We start from the raw sequence: 19891 nt of genomic DNA, 5'->3' as shown, positions 1-19891 counted from the left end.
TATGTTAATAAAGTACAATTAAACTTATATATGTATATCCTACTCAGATGTCAACAAATATACCTAGGTGAAAAATCTTGAAAAAATGAAAACTTTTTGTACTTACTTATTGCAATTTTCGGTAATTTTAATTGTATTGATTCCGAGATGGAGATTTTCATTGGCTTTTTGTTCATTTTAGTTTCTCAACGTTTGTAATGTTTATATTGACGTGGAATACTATCAGGTCATTGAACTTTTAACGTAATACATAAAATTTTAATGGTACAGTGTAGAGGCGTGTGTACTATAAAACTGCGTTACTTATAATGTCATAAATTATTTATAATTCCCGCTTACAATACATTGGAATAATTTAAATGTTATTAAATGTGAAGTGTGAGTAGTTTTAGACTGCAAGTCTTCAATGTGCGTTGTACAACGTAATTCGTATCGCATTTAATATTTTTTGTAAACTGTCATACGTTGATATGCTTTTCGATGCGTTTATCCTTAAAAGCTCGAAACAATCTCAATGAGAGAAGAGAACCTTGCAATTTTCCTTCTTGCTTTATGTTTATTTCTCGCTATTAATTATTTTTCTTGCAATTTTTTTTCTCGCCTTAAAAACTCTTTACACATTTCTCCCACGTGAAGCGAATGTGGTATGAACGAATTTGAGATAGATTTTAAAAAACATAATTTAGGTAGGTTTTGCTGCCCCACTACATGCAAATATTTACACACTAATATAAATGTATCTTTATATTTATTAAAAACAATAATAATTCATTAATGTTAAATAAGAAAATTTTATGTCAACAGCATTATATAAAGTCGTCTAAATTATATTGAGTACTCTGTAAGAAGATGGAAAGTCATCGCAGAAAACGATTCCGAATAGTGTGTAAGGGTGTGTGGGATTCTAATACCACTAATACTTACTCATTCGAATACATTTTAAAAACCATTGGTACCCACTCTTCGTGACACCCTGACAAGAGAACCTTGCTTGGCACAACACTATTTTTTATACATTTTAAGCTTTTATGCTGCGTATAATTGACTTAATCAACTCGTGATTACGACGGATGCAGTTTTATCGAAAAATTGCCTGGCAATATAAAGAAACGACCGCGGTTTAATCTCGTGTCAACATTAACATATATATTTATATCTTATGTTCTATTAATACTTAAAGATGTACAGGGAATTTACAATTTTATTATATATAATGATTTATGTTATTTTAGTTAATAGGTTTTATAGTTTCCGTACCAACGATACGATAATAAACGCTATCTATTATATTTAACTGTATTTTTAGTGCAGAGTTTTAAATCAACTTAACTATAAACGTTAAGTCGATATTTCACAATTTTAAGTTATATTATTTTGTGTAATTTTACTTATTATTAAATCTACTTGATGGTAGGGCTTTGTACAAGCCCGTCTTCGTAGGTACCACCCACTCATCAGATATTCGACCGCCAAAAAACAGTACTCGGTACTGTTGTGTTCCGGTTTGAAGGGCCAGTGAGCCAGTGTAACTACAGGCACAGGGGATATAACATCTTAGTTCCTAAGGTTGGTGGCGCATTAACGATGTAAGGAATGGCAAATATTTCTTACAGCTCCATTGTCTATGGGCGTTGGTGACTACTTACCATCAGGTGGATTTATGCTCGTCCGCCAAACTTTGCCATAATGAAAAAAAAATAAAATAATTAAATTGAAAATAGAATAATATTTTATAATTTATAAACCAATTTAACTGATATCAAAATGGAGAAAGCCTAGCGAGTAAGTTAGAGTATATAATTCATATCGTGGTCAGTGGTAAAGAAGAACATCACACGTGGTAAGCAGTTTTTCATACATTCTGCGATATGTGTATCCATCACGCTGGCTTGGAAAACGTTCTTCCCATGAAAATAATATTCTTTACGTAGGTTTATTTATACGTTGTAAACAATGTAACCTTGCTTTTTCCCATAAATTTCTGTAAATAATAATCCGAATGACATGAAAAGTTCACACCATAAAAGCTTATAGGACGGGTACAGGCCTTATAATTGTTCCTAGTGAGTATATTATGTAATTGACATATCTTTGTAGATAGAGGATATAATAGGGCCGACTTTAGGCTTTTTTGTTTCAGCAATAAACATGAAAATCCGCGTGAGATGTTGATAACAATGTAATAATAATCAGTAAAATTTTATTCTATTTAATGGAAAAATAAACCAAAATTAATAAAATCTCATTCGTATATTAATATTCATTCAGAATTTACGTATAACTTTTACTAAAGCTTATACTAAAATTAAATTCAATGTAACTCTGTAATTTGATGAAAGAATAAATTATGAAAAGAAAAACTTGATGTCAAACTTCATCACCAAAAGTATTGCTTTACAACTAATCAAAACATACATACAATCAAACTCAACATGAACTTTTTCCATTAACCGCCGGACCAAACAAAACGTCGCTCGCGGACTTCCAAAAAATTTTCTTCCCGCGGGAGCCGTCGAGATAACAAATGATGAAACAATGATGGCGTCTTTGTAGGTGGCCCGTGGAGGCACAACGCTAGGCCGTCAGGCAGGCAAGCCTCGCGGGGTAGCGGGCGACGTTGCCGCTCCTCCGCCTTCAGCCTGCGGCTCGACTCGGCTCGACAGTCGGCGAGTCGACACACACCGCGTGCTACCTTCGACCGATACCCGCGTACCGAACGCTCGCGTCGCGCCAAACTTGTTCAAACTGAGTTTATAGTTTGTTACAAACCTGTTCCCGCGAACGAAAAAAATCATCCAATACGATACAAGATTCACTTCTAACCTTCCTACGATAATATCGTTCTATCGTGCCTACGAACTTGACCGTGAAAACTCGACAGAAACTTTAAAAAGTTTTTTGACGTGTGTAAGCTCCGGTCATGGTTGAACGAAGTTCTCAATAAACCGGTAAGTGAAACGGACATTACTGGATAACAATGTTTGAATGCGTGTGTTAGCCGTTGGCGAGAGATATATAAGTTTTGATAGGTTACTTTTATTGTGGGATTGCTTGCGTTTGTCTTACATTCCTGTCGGCTTCGACAAAGCCCGATTAGCCAATCGAGGCAGGCTGTTTGTTAATGTTTAATTTCAAGGAACCGGCCCAATGTGTCATAACACCTTATTGTCTGTTGTCGTCTGGGTGGCTCGTGTTTCGAGTAATTGTTCTTAGTAGGAAAAAGAAGAAGAGTTCTATTTTAAAATTTAAATCAATTAAATTGAATCGATTATTTGAAAATAATAATCGTTTTATTCTATGATTATAAAGTTTGTTAAGTTTTAAACAAAGGAGGCTGGTTTCTTTGAAATCTGGTGAATAAGTAATGACTAACCAATGACTTAACCAACGTTCTTGGGTATAAATTGTCGATGTGTTAATAACTGTATTATTAATGGCACACGATTGTCTAATTAAGCAATGATTTATTTATAACTAAGCACTTAAACAAAAGTTTCGTAAAAGTTTAAGCTCGTGTAAAAAGTTTTATTACATCAATATTAAACATATTTCAAGTAGTTTTTAGGGAGTATAAAAAATAAATAAAAAATATAGGCTTTAAATTTTTTTTGTTATTATAATTTTTTTTTATTATCGTATATCGATACTACAAAAGTGGTTTTTTTTTTTGTAATATTGTTACGATGCAATTTTAACGAAAAAGTCTTCAAATTGTTAGGCTAATAATAAATCAAACATTTTTCGAGCCTCCTTTTATTTTGAAGAAAGTAAATATGAAAAATCGTAAACATTTATCTGTTGTAGGGCAGCAATAAAGAGCCGACTTTGGAATTAATTAGGGATAAACTGGGAATTATTTAAATCACGTCTCGAATTACCTTACTAAGCATTCGCCCTGCTGGGTGAGCTATAGAGCTACATGCGAATTAATAAAAAACATTATATGTGTCCAATAAATATTACTATGTTACTATTGTCCTTAATCAAGTAGGGATTTAAAGAATACCCAACGAAATTTTTTTTTCTAATTAATATACAATTCAACCCTGCAACCAACAGGTTGCCAATGCAATCGTCATGATTTAATTGCTGAGAAATGAATTAATTTAATAAGGTATTTTAGTTTCCAAGAAATTCTACTTAAAATATGTCATTTTCTTTCGAATGCTTTTCTTACTGTGTATTTACATATTTTTAATTGTAATTTGTATAATAACGTCGAGAATAAGAAATGCGAAAGCTTTTAAATAATTCTTCTGACAAGTTTATACTTGTATTATTTAAAGGAAAATTTGAGGAAACAATTAACAAAAAAATAGTTCAGTATGTCAATGTTATCTTTTAACAACTCATATACTACATTAATCATATCTTAATCATCATCATTTTATCATAAGGTAACATCCTATATAAATTAATATTGTTCAAATCGTTAATATTAATAAAGAATACGAAAAGAAAAATGTGCGGTCGTCTTGCTATGACCCTCATTACTTCAGTATTGCATAAAGAGGGAAAGAAAATTAAATCTTTGAATATAATTCCTTTTCCGATGTCCCGAATTGTACATAGTTATCATAAACCAATGAGCGTTCAATTTTTATGATGAAAATTTATGCGAAAACGAAACATAAGCCGCAGTGTTTGGTATTCGGGAAGTTGATTCAATAAACTTCGAAAGACCATCTTTATGTTTGTGAAGACAAATTGATTGGGAGAAGTTAATGACTTAAAGGAATTGGGTGAACGTCTGAAGCCTATTACGTAAGATTCTAGCTTTCTCGACATACAATTTAATAGAGCATTGATTCCGCTTAAGATGCTTCGCTTGAAGAATTAAAAATTAACAAATATTTGAATACAACGTTATTTGTGAAATTAATGGCAGTTATTCGATTTTTAAAGTCAAGAAATTATTGTTATACCGGAGCTAGAAATTTGGTTACACTACAATGCTCACGTAAAACACGGGTAGTGCACCTGCACCGGAGATCCGTCCCATCGGACTATGAAAGTGAGCTATTGGAGTGTACCTGTGATTACGCTAGTTTGTGGATGTATTTGTACAATATATTTGAGCATTGAGTCTGTCAATTGCGTAGGTAATGATATAATATTCTAGTGCATATGTGTTTATGCAAACACAAGTGCGCTTTTCATTCCCACACTCTCACAATTTTATGGAACTGTAATCCGCACTAACGACAAGAGTTCATGCGCTGGACCAACGGCTTTACAAGCTTTCAAGGAGTGTCAACATTGACGTCCAAACTCGAGAGAACTGAGGATTTCTCATCAGAAGATTATAAACTAGCCACTAGCCCAACGTGGTTGTCAAATAACAAATTCACTTATTATAAGGAGATATTAAAATGCTGGTTCGAGTTTGGCCGACGTATACGAATCTATCAGGACATTATTTATTACAAAGAGCCCGACTTTGATTTGTTTACTAATAAGTTAGTAAAAACCACCAATAAGCTTAATATAAATGATATAATTAATTGTGATTAAATACAACTTTTCATGAATGATAGCTGTTCGCAATACATTATCCAAAATGCAATTTAAATATGCATATAAAATAATGAATTAAATACATTCAAATAAAAAAATGTACTCCGGTATTACGATAATAAAATACACAAATTAATTTTAATGCAGGTTATAAATGTCTATTTGTACAAAAATGTATTTTTTTATTCACTAAACATAACGTAATATTTTCTAAAGCACTGTGTAGGAAGGTATTATGAGAAATGTTTTCAAGCTAAGAATTATCGTAGCGAAGTGGGTATGGATAAAATAATAATTATTATAATGAAGGAAAAATATATAAAATATTTAAATTTAATTATAAAAATATTCGATGCACCTAATAAATACTTCATATATGTAAAAATAATAATTTGATATAAAAAAATATAAAGCGCTTGCAACACATGACTTTTTTGCGATAAAAAAAATTGTTTCTTTAATATTTCTTAAATATATTATATATTAGATATATTAAAAAATAAATAAAAAGTGAAACTATTTGTTTATTAGTAATTTATTATTTATTACACAGTGCTTATGGCGTTTTTATTTATCTGTGGTACAATAATTAAAAAAGAAAATCATACTTTGAATAATATTGCATAATTAAAAGTTTTATACAAAGTATATATTTATAATATAGATTTTTTGTTAAAATGCCTTATAAAAATCTCTCTTAATATATATTTATTAAAAATAGCAAACAATCGTAAATGGAAGATTTATTTATTTAAATAAAAATACAGATACAATATGTATATGTGTATGCGATACGGAAACGAAGCGCCCATCAACACAATTTCAAATTCATGTCATGAATTAAGAATGATATTATCGAAAGGCGGTTTCCAGCTTAGTCTATAAAAGCAGAATAAATTATTTCTACAATAATATGTATGTTGGTCCACGTGGACCTTGAACATGTATACATGTTAGCATTTTGAATAGCTCTTTCAAACATTATTGCCTTGCTTAAGCTAACTTGATGGAGAAAACGGGAGTATTGTCCTGACGTTACATAGTACCAAGTAGGCCAATTTAACCGGACAAACACGATTGACTTTTAATTGGTTGATTTGTGTTTATAATTCATCTCATGCTCGATGATTAAAAAGAAAAAAACACCCGCATGTTTCAAATAAACTTTACCACGTGGCTTTAACTCCAAACCTTATCTGAGGTTTTACTCCTAAATTAGGATACTTGCCAACAGTTGTAGTTATTATAATTAATTATTAGTATTTATAATTAATTTATTAAAATAATATTTCATTACATTTTTATTAAATTTGTAGATCATAAATATTATTTTTTTATTATTTAAGTTTTATAGATTATTAAATAATAGTGTGATAGATTTTTTTTAAGTATCACATTTAAAAACTAGATACACTATTATTTTTTTAATCAGCATATTTTGCAATCCAAGGCAAAGGTCCGATTGGCTAAAAGATAGTGTGTTCATTTATTTAGTATTCCACCCTATATTATCCCATTTAAACTTCTTTTAGATATAAATAAATAATTTTTGCTACTAATTTAATGTACATAGATTATTATTATAAAAATTAACACTAAAGTTGATAGGTAATTATTTCTCTATAAAGTTTATATATAATTTTTTTTTTTATAATTACTAATTCCAAATTTAAAATCACAAAAAATATGTATACTTGAGTAAAATAATGACAAATTAATCGTTATTAGTCTTTCTAGTTAATTTATAAACATGAAGTCTACAAATATTTAAATCAAGTTATTCAATCAATATGTCTATTTTAACTTAAGATTACGGTTTCAATCCCTGACAGACACTACTAAGCTTACTAAAAGCACTAAATTGTATTGAAACAAGTATCAAAAATGTATGTAATATTTTAGATTATACACATTATAATCGTATACATACATATGTTTTTTATTCTTAGTAATCTGTAACGTTTTTGAGAAGAAAATAAATTTATAAAAGCCGATTCACAATTCAGTAACAAGCTTTGATCCAAAAAATATTATCTAGTGACGTTAGATAAAAGCGTTTAAAATAGTATTTAATATGACAGGGTGAAAAAACATAAATATATTTCAAAACGAATTGTTTTTGCTTTATAAGGTCGCAGGTTTATTTAATGCGCGGCGAAGTGTGACTGAAAAAATAGGGAAGGACCGACGGAATTTAAAAACTTTATAACCATACGGACCATTCAGTGGTCATACTCTCAAACATTAAGTAGTTTTCAAGTGACGCACAAAAAAAGTAAACCATTAAACAAAATATTAATAAAAACAACCTCTCAATTCAATTGTGCCTTTCTATAAATCTCTTAATTGTATTACACATTCAATCAAATTTTATAAATGCACGTCAGTTTTCTTAATTGGATTCGCCATTGTTTTCATAAACGTAAAAGTATTATTCGCCTCAACGTAGTCTCCCTGAAATATGTCGAGCGTTCCTCGATAAATAAGATGGGGAAAATTTAATAATTATGATATAGAGTTCACTTTATATAATATAAAAATAAATTTATATTACATTATAATTATATAATAAATTAATAGTAAAATATTATAAACGGTATGTTCTGCATTTATTAAAGAAAACACTATTATAATCAAAGATATCGGATCTTATGATAACACTAATAAAATTGCTTAAATTAAAAATACTGATCAACAACTGAGAAATTTCGTATTATTATTCTAGGGTAATGAAACTTAGCTCGCGTTCGATGAATAGCTCGTTTAAATTTTTCATTTATTTTAATACTAGCCGAGTCTGTGGTTTTACCCGCGCGAAATTTACAATACTTTACTTACAGCAGACAATTTGTCATACAGATTTTATCTCCTCTAGGGGTGAATTAAAAAAGTAGCCTATGTCTCGGGACTCAAAGAATCTCCGTAACAAATTTCATCTAAATCTGTTCAGCGGTTTAAGTGTGAATAGGTAACAGACAGAGTTACTTACGCATTTATTATATTAGTATTTTAAATTTAAGTTTGCAATAGATAAGTTCTATTTTATGTTTTGGGTTTTATTTATACGTCTGTTATACGGAAATTTCGATTTAAAATTGGATATGGATATTATTTTTTACCCTGCCCGTGTCCAAATCTATTCGGGTTTTTTTTCATCTCTCTCAAATCCCTCCTCTTTTTTATGTAAAAGGTAGGAGGACCGGCAAATGGGCCACCTGACGTTAAGTGATCATCGCCCATAGACATTGGCGCTGTTAGAAATATTAACCATCCATTACTTCGCCAATGCGCCTCCAACATGAGATGTAATGTACCTTGTGCCTGTAGTTACACTGTCTCACTCGCCCTTCAAACAGGAACACAACAATACCGAGTATTGCTGCTTAGCGGCAGAATATCTGATAAGTGGGTGGTACCTACCCAGACGGGTTTGCACAAAGCCCTACCACCAAGCGGTGGTCACACATTCCATCCATGTTATATTAGGTCGTCCTCTGCCCCTTCCTCTAAGCTAATGCTCATTACTCTTTGTGTGTGCATATGGAATCATTGGCGGGAAATAAAAATTGAACGATATAGATAATCTCAAGAGACGCCAACGCGAATATAAGACTACGTTGTTCGAGAATTAGGAAGTAACCGTACTTATAACGTGCAACAATTAAATATAATTAAAAAGGTTTTATATATACTTACTAATATTAAAACAGCCGGGCGAAGAGTTAAAATTTGGAATTTTATATGCTATGGCCATTATCGTTTGTAATTTTAATCTCCTTCGGCCCGATTTCGGCAACGACATTTCTTGTGCTCCTTGGAGCAGTAGCTAGCGCAGGATAAATTATAGAATAGCGTCAGCGTGCTCTCTGTTTATTGGCCTGACCCAGATGAAAGCCGGGATCGGGTTCTACCTAGATCTACGAGGTAATTGCAATAACACTTTCTTCTTCCTGGTTCTCATTCAACATAAAACAAAGTATTGCGGTAGAATTACTTTAATCGTATATAGAATACGAATAATATATAAATTAAAAACAATTTTAAAAACTCTATACAATATTCCTTGTCTATGAATGTACTGGTTGTTGATCAGTTTCTTCGCCTGGAGCCAATCCCGAATGTAGAGTCGGGTCGTTATCGGGACTGAATCAACACGTAAAATTTAAACCACGTAGTATTAGAGGAAATGTTTCTAATTTAGCTTTCAAAATTTGATCCAAACTAATAAATATTGCAAGTTATATAAAAGCTTATAAAAAATGCTATCTATGAATAACATATATTGTACTATATATTTAAATGGTACAAATAAGTCGCTTTACGCTTCTGTACGTTTGGTTAGCCTTTTTTATGTTATTAGTTGTTAACTAGCTGTCACGCGGCTTTGCTTACGTTTTAGAGATTGTCCGTCAAGTGTAAGGTATAAAATCATACCAAATTTCATCAAATTCGTTTCAGTGGTTTGGCGTAAGAGCGTAACAAGCTGAGAGACAGACAGATTTACTTTCGAATTTATAATGTTAGTATAGATAGATTTAATACTAACTAGAGACCCGCCCCGACTCCACACGGGTGCAATGCTGATACTAAATATATTACAGAATGTCTAACATTTTAACATTTTTATTGTTGTTTGTCTAACGTTTAGAATTTTTAGTCATTAGAAAAACCGCTATATTCCTGCCTTTTAAATCTGTAGTATCTTCGAAAATATTAATTTAAATTATATGCTGTAAAAGGCCATATTGATCTATATTAAATTTATAATATATTTAAGGTACTTAATTGGATAGGGATTAATGCTGTATTGCTTAAAATCGCTTCCAAAATAAGCCATTATTTCTCGTAAAAAGTAAAGGATAAAAAATGGTTATTGTGGGTAATCCCTAAGAGATTTAAGACCTTTTTAAGGTATATGATACTGTAGTACATTATTTTTTTTTTGAACTGTATTAATTTTTACTATATAATAAATAATAACGATAATGATAATGATAATAAACATAATGTACCCATAGGTAATCATAGGTATATATAGTTCATGCAGTTCCCGGCTTCGTTTATTTATCTTTTATGTATAAGAAACTGTGAGTTTTCATATGAAAACTGGTAAAAAAATAAATGGTTACTGTTTCTTTATTTCTCATACTATAGTAAAACTGACCAATCTTGAGCGTTTTATGTGAAAATAAATAAAAAAATCAATCAGTAGTTTAAGAGATATTATAAAATATTTGAATAAACGCTTTAGCGGATAAATTGGTTGGTTCGATGTTGATTATATCATAATTAGATATCATTATTTAAAATAAGGCCTCGGAGTGAACCGCTAATTTTTCCCGAGCGAAACCGGATGATTTATATTATAATATAAGCGAAATTTTACATTCGTAATATGATTTAGGTAATTGTTAATTTATTTTGTTTACGAGCTTATGTACAAGTGAAGCTGAGCTAGCACAGTGGTTAAAACTCGTGGATCTTAAGCGAAAATTGCAGGTTCAAAATCAGGCAAGTACCGCTGAATTTTTATGTGCTTAAATTTGTGTTTATAATTCATCTCGGCTCGGCGGTGAAGGAAAACAATGTAATTTTTCAAAATTTCAATGTAATTCTGCCACATGTGTATCCGCCAATCCGCGTTGAGCAGCTAGGCCTTAGCCCAGCAGTGGGACATTTATAAACAGGTACTTTACTATAGAACTTTGCGATGTTTGTTCATACCGGATATAAATGCTACTAACAACTAAAGCTAACTAACTTTCCATGAAGTTAAGATAATTTTGCTGCATTTAAAGTACATACTACATTAAACTCGGTATAATAACTACTAATATGCGTCATGGTATGCGAGGGAGTGTATATACTAAATGTTATATATATGTTGATTTGTTTATGCTTGAATAGGTTTTGCAATATGACGAGTGTCATCCACGATATTAAATTTTTGATTAAGTCATATTACACGCGTATCGTAACATTTTCATACGTATTCATACGCTTTATACTATGTTGTATGCCTATTCAATATTGCACAATTAATGATTACTTTTTTAATATGGGATTTTAAACATCATCTATTACAGGGGAACGGGGTGTGGGGGTGTTATGATCACATGGACTAATACCTGTAGTTCTATATTTAACTTCAATACTTATTATAGCTGTCGTAGAAACATATATTATTAGAATTGTTAAATTAATATGAATTCATACGACACCTGATATATGTACGTATGAAAAAAATATTTAGGTCATAACCATCTGTCTTTGTAGTCGGGTAATCTTTTCAAGCTTAGTGCATGTCATATAGGAAGCCTGAAGTTTCTTTCACGTAAAGAGAATGCATAGGTAAGACAAATTGGAATGTATCGTTGTTGAAGTAAGGCTATAAGGCTGAGTGCACACAGCGCTTGATGTATAGCCTATGCGAAATCTTATAAGGAATAAAGTATTAGGTATTCCAAAGGTAAGAGGAATAAAGTTAACAAAACTTATATTTACATAAATAGTCTACAGTCTATTCCAATCGAGAAAGGAGAATAACTGCAAAATCTTAGTTTAATTTATTCCATGTGATTGTGATTGACTAATAGCTCAGCTGTATTGCGCACTAATAATAGTTGTTTTTATTAATATATGTTTATTAATAATACAACACTATTTAATTGAACTACTTTCATCCACTTTGACTTGTGGACATTAAAAACGCAATTTTTTTGCAAATTCATAATGAATATCATTAATAATTCAAGCTCTAGAATACTTATTAGGTATTATTATATTAGGCAATACAAACGGTTCCTGATTACAGTATCTTTATTTAATAATGAAACACTATTTCATTTAACTACTTATATCTGCTTTAATTTTACTTTCAATGTGTGATAGCAAATTTCACCGATACTGAAATCTCGACCAATGATGTCACGTCAGTTCAAGGTCAAATGTATTCACGTATATTTACTCTCGCTCCGTTGATATCGGCTATAGATTTATTATTCGTTTTGTATTGATAGTTGTCGAAGTAAGTCCACCCTCTCATCATATATTCTACTGCCAAGCAGCTTTGTATCTTATGTTCCTGTTTGAGGGTGAGAGAGCCAGTTTAACTACAGGCACTAGGGACATAATAACATGACTCCCAAGGTTAGTGGGGCATTGGAGATGTAAGGGATGATTAAAATTTATTTGGTTCAATGTCTATGGGGGGTGGCGACCACTTACCAAGGTGGCCCATTTGCCAAGTCGCCTAGCTATTTCATAAAAATAAAGATTAAATTAATTCGTTTTAAATTGAAAACTTGTAAAGCATCTCATGGAAAAGTGTTACGTAAGGTGTTTTCTCTGCAACGTAAAAAATATATTGTAATTATCTGTATGCTAGCTCAACGCTTCCTATGGACGTTGAGGCTAAGGGTGTTCGTCATTATTAAGTTAACGGTCTACAAAAGCCCTATAAGTCATCCCATTCAAAGGCACGCTTGCTTAAAATGATTTGTACCTCATAGTTTTATATAACAACATTTTATCATTTATGTTAGCTATATTTATTTTAATTTTTTTTGAAAAGACGCACGCAAGCAATAATTTGAAATTAGAACGATGACAATTATTTAAAAATTTGAACTGTTATAGTTATGTACCAAAATAATATAAATTTTGATGATCCTATTTTTAATATACTACCCTATTTTATTTTTCTGTACTATATTAAAGTGAAAATACCATATTTATAGCTTCTTTAATTAACATTTTGATGATTTTCTTTTTCAAACGGAGACACGTTTTTTTTTGCTTAAATTAATTTGATCACTGATCTTACACCAGATAATTTGGAATTATTTGTCATTATCTCCCGGTCTATGTGACCCTTGTCAGATAGTGTAAGCGCACACATGAAATACATTAAGAAAGATGCACTCTACGCTCTGTTATTGGAGGAGGAGAAATGACAATGTTTTTAATACATTTACTTTAACAAATTCAAAAGCACAAATTGCCAGTGAAAATTCCATTATTATAACAGTACCTGTATGTATGTTTTAACTGACTTCTTAAAAAGGAGGTTAAACGTTAGTATCCTCAGAACTCCATCTTTTATAAACCGATTTGGAAAATTATTTATTTATTCGGGTTTTATATATACATATAAGCGTGTTCTAAAAGAGAAGTATTTTATATGTCAGACAAATTACTCCCTTTACAAGTGTAAAAATATCTGGGCCATTTCGTTTTTATTTATGTAATAGAGCCAATAGAGGGTGACCTTCATTGACTTGGAAATCACCGCAAAGAAATTAAGGGATATCTGTCGCCCTTCGTCAAAGAAGTGGACCTTTATGCTCCCCAATTCCCCCATTGTCGGCGATACATTACCTTCTTTATCTATTTTTATCCTTTCTTCTCACAATAACGTTCTGAAAGGGTGTCTGTGTTCCACTGATATGATAGAGTTAATTCTTCGTAGGTAACTTGTTAACGAAAATATCCTTATAGTCAGATATAAGTGAAGATGTCATTATATAGCTGAGATATTATGGACTAGTATTTGCCCGCCACTCCATCTGCATATACGGGGTTGTACTGGTGGGTAGTTTAGGTATAAAAAGAAGTCTATATCCTTTTTTGGGGTTCAAGGTTGCTTCAGACCGCAATTCGTCAAATTCGATTCAGTGGTATAGCTGGGAATTTTTAATTTTTATCTTCTTATTTCAATTCTTCTGTAAATGCCAATGAACTCCCCCTAAATTAAAACAAGGATTGTTCTTTACAAAAAAAAAAATCGTGCGCAATTATGCAGGTGTTGTCTCTGGATGGCGTTGATTAGACCTGGTATGATTTTTTCAGTTTTTCAAATAGACAGACAGCTTTACAAGCGTGGTTTTTGTATTATAATATTTAGTGATTTAAAAACTTGAGTATCTAATCCTGAGTTAAAGTTGGATTTAGTTGTTGTTATCACGATCAGCTTACAGTGTAAACGTAACCTTAGCATGCCATTCACTTTAACGATGTTTACAGAACACCAATGAAAACTCTAATGATGCATAATCTTTCATTCTAATGAATTCAAAACTTTTTAAGTATAAATTTTTTAACAAAAATTGGTTTTATTACTTAAATTAAAAATACTTAATTATAACATTTTCAAAATTTTATGTAACTTGCAAATGTATTTTATTTAACCAAAATAATAAAAAAAAAATTGCGTATTATTCTCTTATTCAATAGCCAACGCACCAACTGTTAGGTATAAGCTTCCCTTCGTTGAACGCAATTTTTACGGCGTTGTGCCCTTTCTGCCCAAGTGGCACCCACGAGTTTGGTAATGCTGTCAACTCATTACGACCAATCAGGGTTTTAACGTCCATGGCTCGGCTAACATTTGGTCAGGATGTTAACCACCTGCTCTTCGTCTCGCCAGGTGTCGAGTTCCATTACATTTTAATTCCGTTTTCCGTTTTGAAATGTCATGAACTTTCATTATGCATCCATGCCTCCGTTTCTATCTTAGTAAGCGTCCATATTTTGCAATGATATTAGAGCAAAGAAAAAATAATCTGAAAAAATTTTTGCAGACGCTATTTTAAGAGTGAACTTGGTAGAGCTATTTCTGACATTGGACAAGTTTTTTATGCATGATCAGAAAAACGATTGGATTGGAAACAAGAGCTATGATAGGATTCGAAGGTAAGGGGAATCATTTTAACATAGCCTAGCCTAGTATTTACGCAGAAATTTGACACTAAGCTATATTGGACATTGTGTCAACTAGATCATACTTACGTCAACAATCACAATTGTGGTTAATTTTCAGTACAGCATAAGATATTAATTATATCTCCAACAAATTTATTATGGTCTTAGGTCGAATATATGTGTTGTCATGTTCAAAAAAACTCTTTGTGAAACGTTAAAATCAAATAGACCTTATTTAGGAGTTTTATAAGGTCCGAAATAATAAAGGTTCTGATGTTATTTGATTCTAAACATTTCTAAAGTCTCAATATTATACTTCAAAAAATAAACGAATAAAACATGGACGATATAATAAATCCTACTCACGATCAAAGGTTAAATAAAAGTGTTTTCAGATAAATGTGTTAAAGATTATCTTCATCGAAGGTTGCATATTAGAGAGGTGGAAATTGCTAAACCTATTTCTGAACACTTTGATCAATGAATGGGTTTATGAAAAGAAATATCTCGAGATTCAGAAAATCTGAATTCAAATGTATTTCAATTACTTTTAAATAAAATGTTGCCAATATACAATACTATTTATTCGGCGTTAATACACAATATTTTTTTAATCTATTTATTTAAATAGGTTAGCTATATAGCTATGTTACCTTATCATTAATATTTTTACCATTCTCCTTCGTTCCTTGAATCTGTCCACATGTATAATTAGAATTTCTATTATTATATGCATCCTTTCATAATTAATATCTATATCTTGATAATCGGTTGATCATAATCGAGGACATTATAATTAAGTCTATTGGTGATATTATTTACGTGATAAATCTTTTAATAATATAATATGTAAAATTTATATGTAAATTCGAAGCATTTTTTTTTCATTTGAATTTCTTCTGTTGGCTTTCTTAAATATTTGAGAATGTTTTAAAATGTTTGAAATCTTTTCTTGGTGATATTTTATAACAAGAATATAAACTTCACACTTGTCATGTCAAAAGCCCAACATTAAAGCAAGTAGAACTGCAAAGTAAATCTTCTTGTAAATAAGTAAATTTTGTATAGTAAAACCTTCTCTGAAATACGCGGAATATTTTGGTATAAGTATTATATATATTGGTTTTATATTTTTTTCAGTTAGGCTTACAAATTGTAGACGGACTACTTCTGACACTTAAAATTGTAGTTTTCTATAATCTTTTTTTTTTTAAGCTACGTACTAATAATACTAGGAGTAATTGGAGTTGTTGTGTCGGTGTGAAATCGAACTATAAGAAAAATTGAAGAATGGGATGATAAGCATACAAAAAATTTTACTAGGAAACTAAATATTTTTCTTCACTTTAGTAGTAGAAGTAAACATTTTAAAATTTCAAATAATTCGTTGCCGTCTTTATGAAGTATGTAGGCTATTTTTGAAGGTTCGCAAGTCGTATCAGTTTAAGAAAACCGCTAGTGAAACCTGATTTCACAGAGTGGTTGTGCGTGGCGAAAAAAGCCTTAAAAATCGCGCTGTTGTAAATTTACGGGTATTTAGGTAAACTTGGAATTCTGACGCGATGTTCTAAGATGTAATTCAGCAGCTGGGACTAATCTAAACAATTTCTTGAAAGATTCCTTATGAAAATGCGTTAAAAGATGTAGTGATTCATCATGTCCTCGCAGAGCCAAAAGATCAAGCAGGTTGGAAAAGGCTTGATCGTCGATAATTCGAGCGAATTTGTGTTGAGAACGGTCAAATGAAAGAAGCTGATACTTGGGAGCCCCCGGTTAGAGAGTTTAAGGCGATGGGGTGACGTGCGCTGTGCAGCGCACAAAAAACTTGCACCATCGATAACAATTTTGATGCTCCGATCTGCCAAATAGCTGGTCACAGTTGGTATCCAGTTGCATATTTTCCCGAGAATTCGCTATGTCCTAATTGGCTTAGACCTAGACCTTGGACTCAACTGTTTCCACCAATCTATAGGTCAAGTAAGAAGTTCATCGACTGAGCGACCCCGACGGAAACTGGTCGCTAATCACCAGGTGCTTTTCTTCTAGGTACCGCAGGAGCTGATGAGGTGATGATGGCTATAGGCCGCTCTCGGGGTGTCGCCGTTTTGCAAAAGCGTACATACCAAGACTGGGATTTACTACCGGTGGGCACGATAGAATACGGAATGAAGAGTTCCATACTCTGAAGCACCACATCGGCAAAAAGAAACGGCAACAACTTCTGGATCATTCGGCATTTGGTATCTGCCTCCATGGGTAAGATGCAAAGAATTATTTGGCATTCCATTCCAATTCACTGACCTGTAGTGCCTCGTTTGTCGACAGTCCACAAAGCGAGGCCGTGAGCAGGCAACTGGCACTGTACCCCTCGTCAGTACTTACTGGAACCTGTCTGTGCTGGAAGGATGAATAGTAACCTGGTAGCCGTCCACATAAGGAGTCAGAAGAAGGTCCATCAGTATGATCGCCAACCCGGTATTCGCGTTGGCGAGGTGACCAGTTGTGTCAGATCAAATGCTAAAGCGTAGTCAAGAACAGATTTACCCGCATAATCGGCGGTGCGTGATCCTAGCTATTCAGATTGGTGGATACTAAAACAAAAATGGGATTTGCTTCAGCATGGATTCTAGTTGGACTTACTCAACTTGTCTGGTTTCGGCATTACCGTTATAAACCTAAACAGTTCCGCGTAAATTCACACATGGTCATCGCAGTTTACACGTTGCTAGATAATGGATAGGTCCCGCCCTTCAACGCTGCCGAGCCGACAAGAACAGATCATCTCTGACGTAAACGTACACACTAGCCCGTTTTAATGAGCAGATTTGAAGCCCGGAAAAAAGCTGGAGAAGATGTGGTATACCCCCCTATCACTAGTAAATAATAAATTTTAAGAAGAAGTATATTAATTTAATTTAAGAAAATGAGAAGTAACTTACAGCACCTCAATCTCACAAAGCTGGAATGAATACTCTTGAGGATAAGATCTAATAAAAATATAGAAAATTTAATCATTTTTCAATACTGTTTCAGATTTATTCTTTTTAGTACCTAAGTAAAGTAATTAATATAAGAAAAAGCTAGACATCAAAGACTTTACATACGAGTAAAGGGTTTACATACGAGTGACGATTTTTTTTTTAAATATTTAATTAACAACATACACATAATATTTATAATTAAATGACCCGTTTTGAGTCTTTTCAATTAGCTTTTCTGAAATATATAATTTGTAAATTGATCAACCTTTTTTTGTATTAAGAAAAAAAGATAACTATTTTAAATACATCTCTACCATGGAAACAATATATTATTATTGATTAGTTCATAATTACTCGACAGCCTCGGAATGAGGATCAATAGGTTCAGAATCTGGTTCTAAGGATATATATATATAAAATAAAAAAAGGGATGCGTTGTGACACCCGGTTCATATAAAGTTGCTTTCGCAATTTATTATGCATCACAAACATGAAATAACAGATACAATGAAATAAATTGACAACGATTGAGAATCATTATATTGCAAGAAATACTTTTTTTTATTTAAAACCGTGTGAAATAAAACAATAACAAAATATAATATTAAATATATTTATATAAAACCGTATATAACAGAAAGAGAAAGAGAGGAAAAGCTCGCCTGGAGCCTAAAGCTTTTTCATAACGTGACAACTTCTAACATTTCACCCTGTTGTAAGCGGCTTAAAAAAGTTATCGTTCCAAAAATAAACTTCAAGTTGATGTAACTACCCCGGTGCATCTAAATGAATAAATTAAAGTGTTAGATTATATTTAGCACGCTCTGATGGATTTTGAAACATCCTTATTATATGCAACTAGTGACATCTGGTGCGATGTGCGTGATGGGTAAAATCCAACGAGCGCATCGCACGCCATGGCAAATTTGTACTTATTTTAGTACAGACTACCAAAATTGTTTATTATTTAATATAGAAAAATTACATTTATTTATGAATTGTCAAATTAAAAAAGACTACCACAGGTTCTGAAAATATAAACCCTACTAGAGAACTCTACTAAAACCGGTGTTAAACATTCCACAATTGTTTTTTCTTTGTAGATTAAAATTACAAATGGTAATAATAGGTATTCCAAGATACCGATTAGTTTTTAGATGTGTATCGCTAAAATAGGTTTATCGAAAATAATTCAAGGTTTTCGTACACTTTTGTTTACCACAATAAGGCGATAGATGGCGTTGTATTAATCTTAACCAATAAAAGCTTTTCAATGATTTTAATGATATGCTACATAATAATTGATAAGTTAGATAAGAAGAGTTGTAAGTATATTCTATGATTTTTAATTGTAATTTTTTAATATTTTTATAATTATATTTATTTGAAAAGGACAAATTAATTCGTTCATTCCTTAATTAACAATGTTGTCAATGTGTATATGTGTATATGCGTGTGTATATGCATGTGTATATGCGTATTGACTTCCTTGAAGTGTTTCCTTTTTAAATATTTTGTTGTTGTTCTGGTGCGGGATTCGAATAAGCTATGGTAGCTTTTTTGAATTTCGCGCCATCTCACGCTCGTACCTTGCGCAAAACGCATCGTGATTTGATTGGTTAACGCGATGGAGGGTAAACGATAACTAAGTGTGAGCGTGATGCATATATTCAAATGTTAGTTAAGCATGG

The 19891-nt window shown here is 31.8% G+C and overlaps 1 protein-coding gene across 2 annotated transcripts in view; it reads left to right on the top strand.

Annotated features, from left to right (window-relative positions):
• Window positions 1–2678: 2678 nt before the first annotated feature.
• LOC125075986 (carboxyl-terminal PDZ ligand of neuronal nitric oxide synthase protein) overlaps window positions 2679–19891 on the top strand; it is a 201237-nt gene continuing 184024 nt past the window's right edge. For both annotated transcript variants that reach the window (XM_047687900.1, XM_047687899.1), the window contains exon 1: window positions 2679–2948. The gene's annotated coding sequence lies outside the window, so the exon portion shown is untranslated. The remainder of the gene's footprint in view (window positions 2949–19891) is intronic.

The sequence above is a fragment of the Vanessa atalanta genome, chromosome Z, assembly GCF_905147765.1.
Source record: "Vanessa atalanta chromosome Z, ilVanAtal1.2, whole genome shotgun sequence".
In the NCBI taxonomy this organism is placed as follows: Eukaryota; Metazoa; Arthropoda; class Insecta; order Lepidoptera; family Nymphalidae; genus Vanessa; species Vanessa atalanta.
Note: the sequence above shows the minus strand (reverse complement) of the source record. Positions and strands in the feature narration are given on the sequence as shown.